Genomic DNA, 17,716 nt, shown 5'->3' on the forward strand with positions numbered 1-17,716 from the left:
TCCTTAAGTAAAAGCTTTTGATAACAAATTGCCTGCACTAACTGCTATTTTACTGCTGAATTTTTTATTGTTGCTTAAGCATAGCAATTATGCTAATAAGCCTGGGAGGATGGTACATCGAGTATTGAATCTGACAGATAAAATACTCAATAAAATGCTAATCTCACCTGAAAATTGGAATCAGACAGCCTTATTAGTATTTATGGATATGGCATCTTAAACATGTTTTGGTTTTTTTTTTCTTTTTCAGATAAGTATATATGAAATCAATGTTGTCTCCTAATATAGTCTGCCACTGCTAGGCCTCCGTGTGCTTTAAATTCGAGAAGACGGTTCCTCACTGCTTCAACCTTGCTTCCTGATGGAGAAACAAGAGCTTATTGGTCATCTCTGCCACAGAAAGAATAGGGTAATAAAATGTGTTTCTTCCTGCACCTCCCTTTCTCTCCCCCCGCCCATCTAATCCCCTCAAAAAGGAAAGGTAAGAACTGTCTTTCTGAGCAGAAAGAGAAGGCAGATTTGACAGTAACAAGAACCATTTGTCAAACCATCTGGCTTCTCTCTTCACCTGACAGGAGGGAAGAGTGATGTGTCAGAAAGAACATGGAATTGAGGATTCAAAGAGCTGGCTTTCTCGCCTTGAGTTCTGCCATTTCCTCCATGGGAGGCCCTAACAGGAATCAGTGTCCTACACAGGGACCTTCTGAGTCCAAAGTTCAAGTCCTTATGAGAAATGAGTCTCTACGGGGGACATAAAAAATGGGGGCCAAAGCCCCAGTGTATATGAAGAGTGAAATATTATAAGCCAAGGTAGACACATCAGGGGAATGTGAGATTCTTGAACTTGTTACATTTACGTGGTACCTCCGTATTGTGTATCCTCAGGATATATTTAAACTGGTCCAGGCTTAAATTCAGAGATCTCAGACACCAAATACAAACAGTAAGCAAGACTGGATGGTCTACCAACTGTTCTCAGGAATTTTACTGGTTCTCTTCTTTAGGATCAATATATTAACTCTGGAAAGGAACAAAGAAGAGAAGTCAGCTTCCTATTTCAAGCAGCATAAACTAATGCTGAATATCGCAATATTATTTATGAAAAAAATCCTTTTCTCCTTTATTTCCATAAGAACTACATAAGGCAGGAAAGAGAAAATTCTCTTCTCCAGAGGCTGCCGTAGATAAGAAAATTAAGAATCAGAGAGGATTTCCTCCCCCAGTCAGAGCACATGGGTTCTGGGGTCAGGACAAATAGTTTCGCCTTCTGACTAATTCCAGCCTGCCACTAGGCACACGCGGGTCTTCTGGGTCTTGGGCCCATTGACTCACCCCAAACCCAAATACCCAAGCTGCGAGTCACTGCTGGACAGGAGAGGCAGTGAGCAGGAACCTCAACACCCACAGCCGCCATGCCAGCGCCTTCGCCCACCACCTTCAAGGTTTCCAAAAGCTGACACCCTTCCAGAAGTCTCTATCTCCCCTTGTTAGGTCATAGGCATGGACAAATCTGGCTTTCATGGCATGCAGGAATGTGACAGGTTGTGACAAAACTGGGCACAGATCCCAGGACTCAAAAATTCACTCTGGGGCCTTACAGAATTACTGTCCTCTATAATCCCCCATTTCTTCCTTTGGGCCCTTTCACCTTTCCAAGACCAAAGAGGTCCCTTGACCATTAGCAGAAAGGAGAAGGGAGAGAAAATGGGCTCCAAAGAGTCAGGGTTGAATACAACTTAGAATCCTCATGCCCCTTTCTTCAGCAAATCTTCACAATACAGACAAAGCTGTGGTGAATTTTATTATCCCCATTTTGCAGATGAAGAAATAAAGGACTAAAAGTTCATAGATTCCTCACAGATAACACAAAAGCTCGGTGATCCTCAGCCCAGAGCTGGGGAAATGCCAGTACAGGTAGGTGGTCAGCCCAAGGCAAGGTAGCGCCACACAATCAGTAGAGTCTACAATCGTTAATCACAATGTTCCAAGACACACCACCTCCAAATAAGAGAAAATGTTGGCATCACTTTAATATTAGTGATCCACACCACCCAAGGGAGCTGACCAACTCATCATTTTCCCTCCTACTTCACACAGATAGAAATAAAATCCAAGTCCAGACACCCCTTTATCTTTATTATACCAGGACCAACACTGCAATTTTCAAAGCAACATCACAACAAATTCATCATGTAGGGATCACTATCTTCCAATTTACAGGAGGAAAAAGCCAGGCACTAAGAAGTATATTCACTCGCCCAATTCTCAGAGGTCTCTGAAAACATGACCAGCACTCAGATCCATGCCCCCTGTTCTTTCCACTTGATTAAGCCACCTCTGAATTGCCAGGGCTGCCATCTCTTTAGTAAACAACCTCGGCAGAAAGTCAGTTCTGAACTGAGACATCTCCCAACAGAGTAACGATTCGAGTCATACTTCGAGGAATAATTTCTGGGAAAGCAGAGGAGGTGATGCTATCAAACAGTGAAACTCAAAACTCCTACTCACTACCTACCGGGGAGGGAGCAGGAAATGGGGCCGAGGCCCCTTCCCTCCGTGCTCCCCCTGCCCATTTCTGTCACTTACAGTCATTACTAAACTTAGCACTTTAAGCAAATGAAAGATATTTCCTAGCGGCATAGCCTTGGGTAAGTCCCCAATCTCTTTGGTCCTATTACTGACACACAGTCAAGCACATAGGCACACACACAGGTGCACATATACACACCTAAGACCACCCCTGCCTTCCCTTAGCGGGATGGTGACAACAGAAAGCCCCTGTTTCATTTACCCTGCGCAACCCTGCAGGAACACCCTCATTGTTCATGCGGTGTCCCCAGCCTCTGCACCCAACACGCTGACCAGAACCCTCCACTACCTCCTTCCTTGGGCCTCCCAATTTCCAGCCTCCTTCTGCTAAGCCCCGCTTCCCAATCCTCACCTGCCACTCTCCTCTGTTAGGTCTGGTCACTTCTTCCCTGCACAAGCACTAACTTCTCTCCCCATCACCAACTGCTACACTCCCCTCACACCTGAAATCCACCTTCCTCTAAATGAAATACTGCCAGCCCTTCAACAAATGAAAGCTCTTCAAACACCCTCCACCAGAATAGCTGCATTTCTCCACATGCTCTTGATTTTGTATCCTACTAAAATCAGCACCTCTATAACTAAGTCTATTTCATAAGTGAGAAAAAGGTTTTGTGCCCAGAATACAAGAAGTATGGCACTACAAGGACCTTCAGTCAAACCCCCAAGGAGGCTGCCCCAAACTGGAGAAGCTGCGGCAGTGGGGAGTCAGTCCCCGGGTCAGACACTAAGAAACTCCACCATGCTGGGTCTTATACAAATGTTCTCCAATCTTTACAACTTAGCATGCAAGGTATATTCAATCCCCAATAAAACCCATTTAAACCGGGACTCAGAGAGATTTAGTATTAATAACTCAGCCCCACTAGAGTTGTGTGTGTGTGTGTGTGTGTGTGTGTGTGTGTGTGCATGCGCACGCGCACACATGCTCAGTCATGTCTGACTCTTTGTGACCCCATAGACTTTGTAGCCCACCAGGTTCTTCAGTCCATGGGATTTTCCAGAAAAGAATACTGGAGTGGGTTGCCATTTCCTTCTCCAGGGGATCTTTCTGACCCAGGGATTGAACCTGCATATTCTGTGTCTTCTGCATTGCAGGCAAATTCTTTACCAAGTGCGGCACATACTATCCTAATTCACAAGGCTACTGAAGCTCAGGTTTATAAACAAATCTGTACAATTTCACTGAGATTCTCTGTTATTGAGCAGGGTCTAGTGCTCTGCCAGATGCTTTGTGAAAATAATCTTGGCTAACATACCAAAAAAACCCTGCCCAGTAATTCTTAGTGTCCCATTTTACAGATCTGAAAACTAAAGCCAAATACCAAACAATATGTGTCTGGCACATTTAGGACTAAAATCAGGGGTCTCGGACTTGCTCTTTTTCTCTTTCCTCTGCATCACACATCCTCTTTATACCTAAAGTCTCTGTCTGTGGTGTGTTAAACATAATGGGTTTTTCTATGCATGAGTCACTAGAAGCAACCTTCAGCAGTCCACACAGAATCTGCACTGCAAGTCAGGAAAAGGTGCTTCACAAGCAGCTATCTAGTTCAGATCACAACAGTAATGGTGGAAGGTGGATTTTTGGAGCATGCCATGTGAGCACAGGCTGACCCTGGACTGTTCCCAAGGGTCAAAGTCACCCAGCTTCACAAATGCACATGTTGGCTTGTCCACCATCCTTGTAGCAGGGGCAACTGCAGTGTGTTGTTCAAGAAGTTTCATAATCAAACTCAGAAATCCAGAGGTCATCAAGTACACCTCCTCTTCAAAAGGAAATCTTTCCAATAGAAGGATTTGATTGCCCCAAAAACTTGAGGACGAGAAGAAGAGATGGTGCATCTTGACCTAATCTCACTGGAATGTCACCAGCATCTTAGGTAGATACCACCTTTGCCTCTGGGAGAACAGGATTAAGAAGGAGCCAGGGAAAAGTTGATAGCTGCTCTTAAAAGCTATAGGCCCCTAAATCAGTTCCCAGGAGACCTTCTAATTCCTTGGGTTAACTGTAGGTAACGTTCCAATCCCTCAGGCCTCCTTAGTAAGTCAATTTAACACACATTTACAGAGTACGTAAACATGCCAGCTACTGAGTTATGCTCCAAAGGCTGAGAGATACCTGCCTTCTGCAGATCAGAGCTCAGAAACACATATCACCCATTAAAATACAAGATGGTTTGAGAAAGAGTCTCTGAAAATACAAACCATGGGATGGTGGATGTAGGAGGAAAGAGACTGATTCTTAATGGAAAAGCTGATGTTTCTGAGAAGGTGGAATTTGAGCTGGGTATGGAAGGATGTTGGCTTCCCTAGTGGCTCATATGGTAAAGAATCTGCCTGCAATGCAGGAGTCACAGGAGACACAGGTTCTATCCCTGGGTCAGTAAGATCCCCTGGAGGAGGGCATGATTCTGTCCTTAGATGCAATTCTGTCCTGTAGAATCCCACGGACAGAGGAGCTTGGTGTGCTACAGTCCACAGGCTTGCAGACACAACTAAAGCAACTTAATACATGAGCATGCATGCTTGGATCACTGTACTGAAACCCTTTGCTGTACACCTGCAATACTGTAAGTCAATTATACTTCAATTAGAAAATATATACATCGAACATGGCACTGCAGCTTCAAGTGACTGTTTCAATTATGAAAGTCTTGGCACTATTTTGAAAATACAAGAAATGTAAACTTCATATGAATAATTTTTGAGTTTCTTCTTGGGAGAAAAAAAGGATGAGGGAGTAGGAAGAGGTTTGGTAAGTGGTAGAAAGTGTCTCAAACTCACCCACTCCCTGCATTCTCACTCTTAAAATACATTTCAAGCTCCTCGTGTCCCTTGGACTGCAAGGAGATCCAACCCATCCATCCTAAAGGAGATCAGTCCTGGGTGTTCATTGGAAGTTGAAGCTGAAACTCCAATACTTTGGCCACCTGATGCGAAGAGCTGACTCATTTGAAGAGACCCTGATGCTGCGAAAGATTGAGGGCAGGAGGAGAAGGGGAGGACAGAGAATGAGATGGTTGGATGGCATCACTGACTCAACGGACATGGGTTTGGGTGGACTCCGGGAGTTGGTGATGGACAGGGAGGCCTGGCGTGCTGCGGTTCATGGGGTCGCAAAGAGTTGAACACGACTGAGTGACTGAACTGAACTACTCAGGTTACTAAAAAGTGTGTATTCACTCATTGACCCATATATTAATCCACTGCCTATTTCACAATCCATTCAACATGTCTCCATAATCTACCCTACATGTCTCCATATTTTTATCCATAAATATGTAAGATTTTTAAATGTTTTATTAAATACAAATGTCTCCCTGCTAAGAGTAACGAGAGCAACATTTACTGAATGTGCAAGGTGTTCTTTTAGGAACTTCACATGCATTATTTCAGAGTCTTTCTCTGTTCTATCATTATACGTGTGCATGCGTGCTCAGTCATGTCTGACTCTTTGCAACCCCATGATCTGTAGCCCACTAGGCTCCTCTGTCTATAGGATTTTCCAGGTAAGAATACTGGAGTGGGTTGCCATTTCCTACTCCAGGGGATCTTCCTGACCCAAGGATGGAACCCACATCTCCCGCGTCTCCTGCCTTGGCAGGCAGATTCTTTACCACTGAACATGGGAAGCCCCGTGTTCTATCATTATCCCCCAGTTTATAGAAGAGAGAGCTGAGTTACAGAAAGTAAGCAACTTGCCTAAGGTCGTGTGGCTACTAAGCAGAGGACTCTGGATTTAAACCCAAACAACCTGACTCCAAAGCCTGCTGGGCTACTACTACTGTGTGTACGACATCACTTGAATCCATCATTTGATTAACTCAAAAAGGTAAATGGCGAGGGGACTCTGTTTTGGCTCCTGGTGCACATGGCTTCCTTTCAAAGGCTCTAAATCACCTGTCAAAAAAAAAACAGTCTAGAATTATACCAGGAATCAGGATAAAGTCAGCAGATCCTAGACTCTGGATACTGGTTTGTCGGTTTTATTTTGTTTGTTTGTTTTTTGATAAATGATTTCTATTTCCTCATCTCTCACTTCCGGCATGTCTGCTGATTTTCAGTTTCCTCAGAATTACTGGCAGTTCTTCCATGGTCACCTCAGCCATTCTCCATATCCTGAGACGTAGCATGCATGGTCCATGAGCTCTGAAATCATTTGGTAGAGCAGACTGCTCTCTTGCAACATCCTTTTCCGCCGTGGACATCAATTTCTTCTTAATGACATCGATTCTACACTTCCAAGCTTACAGATCATCCCCCTTCCCTGGATAGAGATGACTGACAGAGGCAGAAACAGTCACCCAGCACAGTTTTCTGTCTGTCATCTGGGCCGTTACGTCACCCTCCCCAGGTTACAGAATGCCAGGTGTCCCCACTAAAGGACCCCCTCCCCTGGAGCCCATTCTAATCCCATCCCTGCCCAGAAAGGAACTGAAAATGAAAGGCTGTGATTGGCTGCCAATTACATCATTGCTCTACAGGCCTGACTGAACTCTTAATTAATTGAATGCCACTTTACTTCCGTAACAGACTCCATGGACAAATAAATAACCACAAAGAGAACAACTTAGGGTGAAGACAGTAATAAACCAGAGCCTCTGGCTCAGGTTAGGAAAAGGAACCATTTGCTGGGGTCACCTGTCATTAAGAAAGATTTGGTCACCAGGTGAGCACACACAGTTTTCTATATTAAATTAGAGAAGTGATTCAAAGGGGACTGGTTTCAGCTGACAAGAGCAAAGAGAAAATCAATTTCGGGTTGCCAGGACAACTAGACTTTCCCTGCAAGAATAAATTTGAAAAAGCTCTAAAATCTGACAACTAAATGTTTCCTCACATTACATCATATCCCTAAAACGTGTGTTGAACCAGTGAGATAATCAAGCCTGCTAATTACTTTCTACAACATCCATAAGACACAGGGTTGATGGTCTTGGCTCCAGTCTGGCTTTCTTCTCGCAGTCCCGCTCAGTACCTCAGTTTTATAGTGAATGAGGACTATGTGCTTCTCCAAATAAATCTGAAGGCTTAACATTGTCAGGTTGTCCTTGGATGTTAAAAAAGGGCAGGTGAGCACCTTTTGAGTACACATCCCCTAAAGACTGACAACCTGACCTTCAAGGACTTGCCTCAACTCAGGGCACTTGTATTATTGTGCTTAGCATTTCTGTATTACTTTACATTTGCAGAGTGCCTTCCAGTGACTGAGATGGACACCCATGTTCCTTGTCATATAATTCGCCAACTACCCCTTCCAAAGAAGGGGTTCAAAGTCATAGAATCATCCTTAACACAATGTTAGATCTAAAGGGGCTTGGGAGACAAACGCTGTTTTACCAGAGACTGAATCCAAGACACATATAGGCAAAGTGACAGCTCAAGGTCAGCACAGATGGTCAACAGCCGAGTCAGGACTGGAATCCAGGTCTTTTGATAATGGCTTCTATGCAATTTCTTTAAATAGCTGCCATCATTCCACCTCTGCCTGAGAGACTCTGAGAGCTGAAGTTAAGTCCACTTGATCTCCTATTAATCCTCATGAGGCAATGACCCCAAATGGCCTTATCCCAGGAGTTCAAAGTCCTGACCCCAGATCCAATAATATCTGATGAGATGAGCCTTCTCTATGCATTTATGTTCTCAGAAGGCTGAATATCAACTTACCTCCAGGGGCTATTAAAAACAAGAACAGCTAATAAATCACTGGAAAGCACTTTGCAAATGTAAAGTAATACAGAAATGCTAAGCACCAATAATACAAGTGCCCCGAACTGAGGCAGGTCCCTGGAGAGCACAATGATTGTGTTCTCCACCATCCACCAGAGGATGCAGAAGCCATGCCTCACTCCAAACTTCATTCTCTTCCCTTAGAAAGAAAGAAAGTGCATGTGTTAGTTGCTCAGTCATGTCCAACTCTTTGCAACCTTGTAGACTACAGCCCACCAGGTTCATCTGTCCATGGAATTCTCCAGGCAAGAATACTGGACTGGGTAGCCATTCTCTTCTCCAGGGCATTTTCCCAACCCAGGGATAGAACCTAGCCGGGTCCACTGCACTGCAGGCAGATTCTTAACCATCTGAGACTGCTCCCTATTGTCAAATATGCCTCTGGATGTAATTGTCTTATGATAGATATAGGAGAAAGCACTTGCTATCAATTCATATGGTCAGAGAGTTTTGCCAAGTTTGGAGAAACACCTACAGGAGATCAGAATCAAACAGATGGAAAAGTAAATGTCAAGCTGTCCCTCACTGGTGATAAACCAAGTAAACTATGAAAAACAATGAGCCCATTTGAAGGTGCTTTCAGGGGGTTCAGCCTTAAGAGCCAATTTTGAATCTGGTGGGAGGTCAGAAGAATAAAGCACACCCTCAAGGGCTCTGGCTGCAGGTGCCAATGGGAGAAAGAGGTGAGGACAGAGCACTCCTTCCATTCAATACCTGGTCCTTGACTCTCGTTAGCAAGGTGAGCAGAAAAGAGTAGGAGAGGGAACCAGGGGTGAGTAGAGTAACTCAGACATCAAAAGCTGGTGTCTGAGAGACATGACTTCTAACTCTGACCCTGCCATCATATGCTTTGTGATGCTGGGCAAGTTACTTAAACCTCTCTAAGCCTCCGTTTCCTCATCTATTCAACATATATAATACTACTACCTACTGCACAGGCTGGCTTTGAGGATTGTTCAGCCGCTTAGCTGTGTCCGATTCTCTGCAACCCTACGGACTGTAGCCCGCCAGGTTCCTCTGTCCGTGGGATTTTCCCAGCAAGAATACTGGAGTGGGTTGCCATTTCCTCCTCCAGGGGCTGTGAGGATTAAATGAAAGGAAATATGGGGGAAAATTTACCCAGTGCCTGACATTTAGAATATGTGCAATAAATGTGAGTTGTCATGCTAACCAGAGAGGCTGGAGGCTGGAAGCTAGCACAGAAAAAAAGGCAAAAAGTAAAACATAAAGTTAGAGGTAAAGATCATGGGAACAGAGAAAAGCAGCTCAGTCTTACCAGTTCTACTTTGTATCCACTAGGGAGTTATCAGGGTCACATTCCTGAGTTTTAAATTTAGGGGTGAATGACAATAATTTAGAAATGGTCAAGCATCTGAAAACCTCGGACTTGAGTGGAAATCCAGGAACACTTGAAAAATTCAACCACCTGGTCAATGTAGAGGTCCGTTCTCGGCACTTGAGCCAATAAAATCCAGGATTGAGTAGTAAATGTGGCTCCAAGATTCTCATCCCAAAACAAGAAACGAATTTTAGTTTTTGTAAAATGCTTCCCCCCTACCCCCAGTTCATTTAACATACTTTATAGCACACATGGACACAGTCCATACCACTAAGAGAAGTAAGAAATGGGCACAAGAACCATGAAATTGGGACTTCCCTGGCGGACCAGCAGTTAAGACTCTGTTCTTCTGCTGCAGGGCGTGCAGATTCAATCCCTGATCAAGAACTAGGATCCCACATGCTGCGGTCAAAAAAAAAAAAAAAAAAAAAAAAACAAGAACCATGAAATTAAAGAGTGGTCCCATTAAGTCAAGCCCAGATAAAGAGACATGAGACTTAGAAGAAGCAAAAGAAACTAAATTTACTGAGCTTCTATTCTGCCAAAGATGCATAAGAATTAAGAGAGGAGAGGATCAAGGAAGATTTTCTGGAAGAAGTCCCTTTGAGCTGATCATCTGCTGGGGCACCTAGAATTTGGAGCCACATCCTTTTCTTCAGCAAGATCGTGACAATGCAGTGCCACTGGATGGGGAACCAAAAGCCCCAGAACTACTAGTCTTCCTTCCCTCCAGGTTCCAATCTGCAACACGAGCAACTACCCACCATTCCACTAAGAGAGAAGCAGAAACACAGGGAAGCTAGGGAGGGAGCTCGAAGTTGGAATCAAGCCAGTGTCAAGGCTCAATGCACCCGCAGGTACAAAGCAAAGCAGACATGAAAAGGAGACAAAAAAAGGGATCAGAAGAAAATATGGGCTTCCTGGTTAAACAGAGTGAGAGAATAAAGGGTCAGGTTATGAAGAGAGGAAAAAGAAATGAGAGACAAGAGAAAGAGTAGGAGGAAAGGATGAAAGGAAAGAGTTGGTGTGTTGTTTGTTTGTAGTGTTTATTTCTGTAAGCATACTTCTGCCACGTCATTTTTAAAAAAATCATACTTGGGTTAAATCATTCAGATGTTAGCTTGAGAGAACTTTGTTTTATTCTCTGACCAGCATCGAGAAGAGTTCCTGGAATATAGTAGGTGCTGAATAAATATTTACTGATTGAATGAATAATGCTCAGCTACAGTGGGTCACTGTTGCTGAGAAGAAAGAGGCTTTGAAAGTCACCAAGAAAAATAGCAAGATTCTGTTTATACTTCAGTTCACTTGCTTTTATAGGTGGGAGGACACAGGTGAAAACAGAGTTAGTGCAGGGCTCCAGGGGGCAGTCACCATATGATCACCAAATTTCAATCAGACTGACCCACACCTGAGGACAAAGGGAAGGTAGGCCATTCCCTGGATGAAATTCATCTGAATCGGATGGTTCAAAGCCAGGATGAACCCTGGCCATTTCACTGTCTCCTTTGGAGAAAGGTGCCATTTCCCACTGCTTGAGAATATCAATGCTCTGGAAGTAAAATAGAGGTGACTAGACTTCCCTTGTAGCTTAGTCAGTAAACAATCTGCCTGCAATGCGGGAGACCAGGGTTCAATCCCTGGGCCAGGAAAATTCCCTGGAGAAGGAAATGGCAATCCACTCCAGTATCCTTGCCTGGAGAATCCCATGGCCAGAGGAGTCTGGCAGACTACAGTCCATGGGTTCGCAAGAGTTGGACACGACTTAGCAACTAAACCACCACCACCACAAACTTCATAAATGAAATTAGTTGAGAAAAAGGACAGGATCTAGAAAGGACTAGATTTAAGCACTGAATTGAAGCCTGCCTAGAAGACTTGCCTATCAATTTTCATGGTGTTCCTTCAATCATTCTCTTAACAGTAACTGGAAGGCTAACTTCCCAACTAGTTCAGAAAGTAACTTTGCCCATAATGAGGAATAGAACAGTGACTTGAAGATGGAAACACTAATTACAAAATGATGAAACGAGCTAATAGCAACCACTTCACTCTTCCATCATAAGCTGTATCAGAAGTTTCCATAGCCTGCAAGGTCGGCACTTCTTTCTATGGCTGTGCCAAATCTCAAGAGCCTGTTATTATTTATTACACATGAAGCACTTTCCATCTGCAGAGCGCTTTGGAGTCATGTTTTATTAGTTACTCAGCATTCTTAAATCTAAACACAGCTAAAGCCCTACTGGAGGAGGGGCAAGCCCCATGATTTACTTACTCATCACACTTAATGGGTCTACACAATCCCTCCCAATGACTGGACAAGTTAAGGAAGGGGCAAAGAAAACACTAAAACTGAGAAATCAAATCAATCCAGTTCTTCCACCTGGCAGGGGGCTAAAGTGCTGGGAGTTGCAGCAGGAAAAGGTACAGAAATATATATATGACACAGCTCTTGGCCTCAAGGAACTTATGGCCTAGAGCTATCTGAGAGAATCTTTATGCTCCCTTCCAACTTGAAGAGTCTGGGTTTCTACAAAAATATAAATAGGTTTCAAATACCATGTGCAGAACATGTTCTGACATGATCCAAAATTTGAGTACTTAAACAAATACAATTCTGTCCCCAAAAATCAAATTAAAAGGAAAGAATATTTCTTCAAAAGGAAAGAAATAAGAAAAATTGAATTATTTCTTCAATTTTCACCTTCCAGACTCAAGATAAGCAGCCCTGAATCATATAAGAGGAAATTTTAGAAGAAATGGGGGTTAATAATTTCTTTCAAAAGCAGACAGTCAACCCAAGGAACTTACTCTAAAAAGAAAATATAAATTTAAGAGAAGGATTCTACTCTCATAAAGCCACTTAATAGATGCATAAATTAATACTGATGGAAGTTATAAGTAGTTTGGGTATTTCTCTAAACAGTAAAGATGAAAAGACCCTGATGCTGGGAAAGATTGAAGGCAGGAGGAGAAGGGGACAACAGAGGATAAGATGGTTGGATGGCATCACCGACTCAATGGACATGAGTTTGGGTGAACTCCAGGAGTTGGTGATGGACAGGGAGGCCTGGCATGCTGCAGTTCATGGGGTCTCGAAGAGTCGGACACAACTGAGCAGCTGAACTGAATTGAAAGATCAAAGTGTTTGGAGGAACTACCTTCTACTTCTATAAGAGACATGAAATAGTCAAGTATAGATGATCATATCACCTGCTAAGAATAACAGAAGATGGATGGATGGATGAGAGGGAAGATGGGGTATTCTCCACATGATTTAAAGTTTAAACCAAGTGGTTTATGATTCACTTCTAAGGATTAGCATCTAGTAGCAAGCTTGGCACATATTAAATGTTCGATAATTTTTAGCTCTTTGCTGTCTTAAGTAAGTGAAAATATGCAAGCAAGAATGAACAGTCCCAAACAAGAATTCCTCAGTTGTGTTCTCTGTCAAGGTGTCCTAGTTGATAATTCAGTTGTTAAAGTGAACTGACTGTCCCATCACCCTGCTCATTACCAAGACTGATTCATCAAACATTTTGGTTCATGCAATTCACAACTAATTAAAAGCCATCCTCTACCATCCTTTGATGGGGCTTCCCTGATGGCTCAGTGGTAAAGAATTGGCCTACAATGCAGGAGGTGCGGGTTTGATCTCTGGGTCAGGAAGATCCCCTAGAGTAGGAAATAGCAACCCACTCTAGTATTCTTACCTGGGGAATCCATGGACAGAGGAGCCTGGCTACATACAGTCCATGGGGTTACAAAGAGTTGGACACAGCTTAGCAACTTGAGCACGGCACCATCCATTGATGAGGGAGGTAGGTGTGTACGTGTGTGTGTGTGTGTGTGTGTGTGTGTGTGTTTATCAATTTACTGGCTAGGCTGAAGCTTCATAAGTCAATATGTTTGAAGCTTCCTAAGAATGTCTAAAGCTTCGTAAGAGCACTAGACAAATCTTTGCTATGCCATCTCTTTACCACGTGCTACTTCAAGTTTTGAGTATCAGTTTGCTCTTAAGTAAAGATATATTCTTTAGCCTGCCACTTCACCTGTGAGGATCTAATGAGTACATAGGTATGGTAAGGGATTAGTCCACTAGGAAGCCCTATAGAAACCTACGTCACATATCGTACTCCCAAAAAAATTAGTCATGGCCAATAAGTTATTACTGTTTATATGACTGCTCTTCCCTGTGATTTTCTTACAATAGCACCAAGCATTTGAAGCCATTATCATGGATGATTCCAACTAAAGCAGAAGATACTCTGTGCTCAGTTTCCTTAAATAGTCCCTAAATTATTGGTAGAGTCTTTCACAGAGCCCCAGGAGCCTGATTCATTCTTCTCCTTTCTACTCCAGCCCCAGTTATGCTTGCTGCCCTGCCATCATGTGCTGTCTTCTCCTTTTATACACACACCTACCTCCATGGCACCAAAGGGCTCAGAGCAAGCTCAAAGTCAAGATGAAGGCCACACATGTAAGGAAAGGCTGCTGAAGCCCTCATTTCCCAACCTAAAACCATCAGGTTCTATGAACCAGATTGTGAAGGGAGGTGAATGTCTTACTAAAAAAATTTGGTCAACATATTGACTAGCATAATGAGTGGGAGCTCACAGAGGGGTCACCTTATCTTTTTCTTTTAAGACATTAAGGAGGTCTGGTCAGGACTCTGTACAAGTTGATGAGCTCAGTATGACTGAGGATATGAAGTAGGAGGAACGAAGAGACAATTTGGAAATATACTCAATCCATGCTTTCAGAAGGCCCACTAGCATTTCATGATCCAGATGGAGAAATGAAAGCTTGGAGACCTGAAGCAAGCAAGTAAGCAAGAGAGAGAGAGAAGGAGGGAGGAAGAAAGGAAAGAAGAAAGGAAAGAGAAAAGAAAGGAAGGAAGACAAGAAGGAAGAAATCATGCCTGCTCTCATAAAGTAGAAATGACTGGTCCTCTCTAGACCAGAATTTTGTATTTTTATTTCTTAACCTTGTTAACATCTGTGACGGGTAACTGACTCATCCATTTACTAAGTGGAAAGCCAACACCTCAATTTCACATCCCTAGTTCCATTTCCTATGGTGTGAGGAAGTTTCCAGAATGGTCTGCTACCAGTCCCACTTCTCTCACAGAGAAGACAGAATCTATAAAAGAAGCAGACAACTAATAAGGCCATTACAAAGCTGCATTGGCCAAGTGCACACCTGTTTGTACAGCTTTGCGTTGGACACACCCGAATTTCTTCTCCAACAACAAGGACAAGCAGAGGGGAAAGACCATGAGGGTGCACTAAATACAATCCTCTCCACCCTCAGCAGGAAGCTGTCTGCCAAGTGAAGGCCAACCATGTGTCCAAGTTATATTTAAGGAAATCACAAAGAAAAATTCAAGACCAGGGGTTTTATTTAGTCTTTTTAAGTTCAAACCACAGAAAGAATTTGGAAGAATTAGAAACTTCTTTCTGTGGGGAATTCCACAGGAACTGGAAAATCTCAGGCAAAATTAGAACCAAAGACAACAGAAATAGTAGAGATCTCAGAGATCATCAAATTCAGCCCCGCCACTCTGACACTAAGCAAAACAAGCCAAAGAGTTTCACAGCTGGATGGCGGTCGGATTGGGCTGAGGACCCACATCTGCTGACTCCAAGAATAATTTCTTAGTCCTCATTCCTTGCTAGCATTGACTTCAACACTAATTCCAAATTAAACCTACATGTGACCAAAAAGAAAAGGGAAAATAAACTATTCCCTGTGGCAGATGCTTGGAACATTAGCTTCTTTCTGAAAACGTTACAGTTCGTGTTCTGCAAAAGATGGAAACCAACAAGGGTCCCGTTTTGCTAGTTGCGAACGCACACTTCACAGGAATGCATTTTATGTCTGGTATTCTCCTGCCGCTCCCTTGCCCTGTTTCTCTTTGGCCATATATGGAACTGAGCTCCAATGTCTGGGTCACAGAACTCAGGCCTCGGGTATGAAAGCAATCTGGTTTCTGTGCTGTTTGTCTTTACTGAAAATCCGATGAATCCATCTAGGAAACATTTACTAAAATGCAAAAGGCAGGAAGAATTGATTCACGGCCTGAACTTGGCACACAGAAACAGATTATTCTTTTGCTCACCCAAAGGTATGCTAACCAGATTCTGTGGAGAAAGTGACAAATTTAACAAATATAAAAGTTTCTTGCTCAAGAGGTGTGTGCATGTGTGTGTGTGTGTGTCTATATGTGTGCAACTCACATGTGTGACAGGGAGGGGAGGGTAGTTGTCCTAACAGAGTTAGAAAGACAAAATTGATGCAAGAAGCAAGACAGCACCATCAAACCAATAACAATACATACTAGGGATTCATCTTTCCTGATATGACTTAGTTATCTCTTTATGTGGTATCTGACTCTCAAACTTTTGCAAATAGCATTTCAGAAATAGAAAATCTCTTTGAAAATGGGGATTACCTGCAATTATTATTTCAATTTAAAACAAGCATTTAGTAAGCATCTATAATTTCCAACAATATTCTTGAGAAGACTTGTGTGTGTGCTATGCTCAGTCACTCAGTTGTGTCCAACTCTTTGTGACTTCATGGACTGTAGCCCACCAGGCTCTTCTCTCTGTGGGATTTCCCAGGCAAGAATACTGGAGTGGGTTTTCATTTCCACCCCCAGGGGATCTTCCCGACCCCGGGATGGAACCTGTGTCTCCTATGTCTCCTGCATTGCAGACAGATTTTTTAACCTGCTGAACCACTGGGGAAGCCATGGACTTATACAAAGAGAATTCAATAGGCACATTCCCCAGGCATGTCCACTTAGAAGGACAGAAATATGGGACCAGGAAAGAAGAGCCATTTCAAATGAGGGGAAAACCAAGGGCCCAGGCATAGAAATGACTTGCCCAGTGGTGCATAGATCAGTAATTTCCATGTGGAGCACATAAAATCTAAAATGAAAGTAGAAGAGACTACATAAAGATTAGTTATGAGCTCCAAGAGCAGAGAGAGAAAATGGCTACCTGTTAACCCTTAACAGTATTCAGCAGTCACTAAAGCATGACAAACTGGCTTTGTCATTTTCCAGAGAGTACTTTTTGTCTCCTGGTGAGGACAAGGATGGGTAGAGATCACATCCTCTATTTGAAAGGCCTCTGGAGACAGGCAGTCCGGGTCATAAGATGAGGTCCATTGATTCTGTGAAGAGGAACCTTCAGCAAGTTACTTGTCCTCTCAATGTCTCCAGTGATTCATCTACAAACTGGACATGATCATTTCTACCTTATAAAGCAGCTAAAGAGTTTAAATGAGCTTTTTACAAAGTGTGTGCCTAGCAGTATTTGACACATAAATAAGCATTTCATAAACAGTAGCTGTTAATAGGATATTCATTCATAATTCTGGCTACCAGAAAAAGGAATAATCTGTTGCAATGGTATGAGTCAGGGAGCCTAAGGTTAATATCCCCGAAATTCTTCTCAACCTAACCTGAACTGTGAGCCTAACTTTGATTCTACATATGTTACCTCGTTGAGTCTCCTTCTTGTCTATGCTATGGTGAGGCTCAAGAGAGATCTTTGCTGGAAAAAAGCTCTTTAGAATCTGTCTTGCATAATCAACTTCCTGACATTCCTATGGAGTTGGGAGTATATAGGTAATTTTAATTTAATTTCTAAAAGTAAGAAAATGTTGTGGAAAAATTAATACCTACTAGAGCTCATAAGTGAATTGGTCAAACAAACCACAGTTTGAAAGCCACTTGTAAAATAAAGGTTTACAGAGAATAGGCAAAAAAAAAAAAATTGTCTTGCAATGTGAAAATGTAAAATATGGTGATAAAAGTCAGAACATTCTCTGGGAAACAGTAGTGTTACACAATTGTAGGTACTGCCTAAGAATCAGAGAGAGACGGCCCATTCTTTAATTTTCTCCTAACACTACTTTTCTCTTCAGCACTTTTTTTTTAAAGAGTTTCCTTAAAAACAGCTTGAATGCCACTTACTCCTCTCATAATGTTTCTGAGACAGAGCCTGTAAGCCTAACAATGGTACCAAGAATTCACTGAGA

The 17,716-nt window shown here is 42.8% G+C and overlaps 1 protein-coding gene across 12 annotated transcripts in view; it reads right to left on the minus strand.

The window, feature by feature from the left end:
- LOC102391153 (LIM domain containing preferred translocation partner in lipoma) overlaps nt 1-17,716 on the minus strand; it is a 756,640-nt gene that overhangs the window by 630,064 nt on the left and 108,860 nt on the right. The window contains exon 1 of one of the 12 annotated variants that reach the window (XM_044937988.2): nt 5,377-5,483. The exons of the other annotated variants lie outside the window; for them this stretch is intronic. The gene's annotated coding sequence lies outside the window, so the exon portion shown is untranslated. Of the gene's footprint in view, nt 1-5,376; nt 5,484-17,716 lie in introns of those variants that run through there. 12 annotated transcript variants of the gene reach the window in all.

This window comes from Bubalus bubalis, chromosome 1 (assembly GCF_019923935.1).
Source record: "Bubalus bubalis isolate 160015118507 breed Murrah chromosome 1, NDDB_SH_1, whole genome shotgun sequence".
Classification (NCBI taxonomy): Eukaryota; Metazoa; Chordata; class Mammalia; order Artiodactyla; family Bovidae; genus Bubalus; species Bubalus bubalis.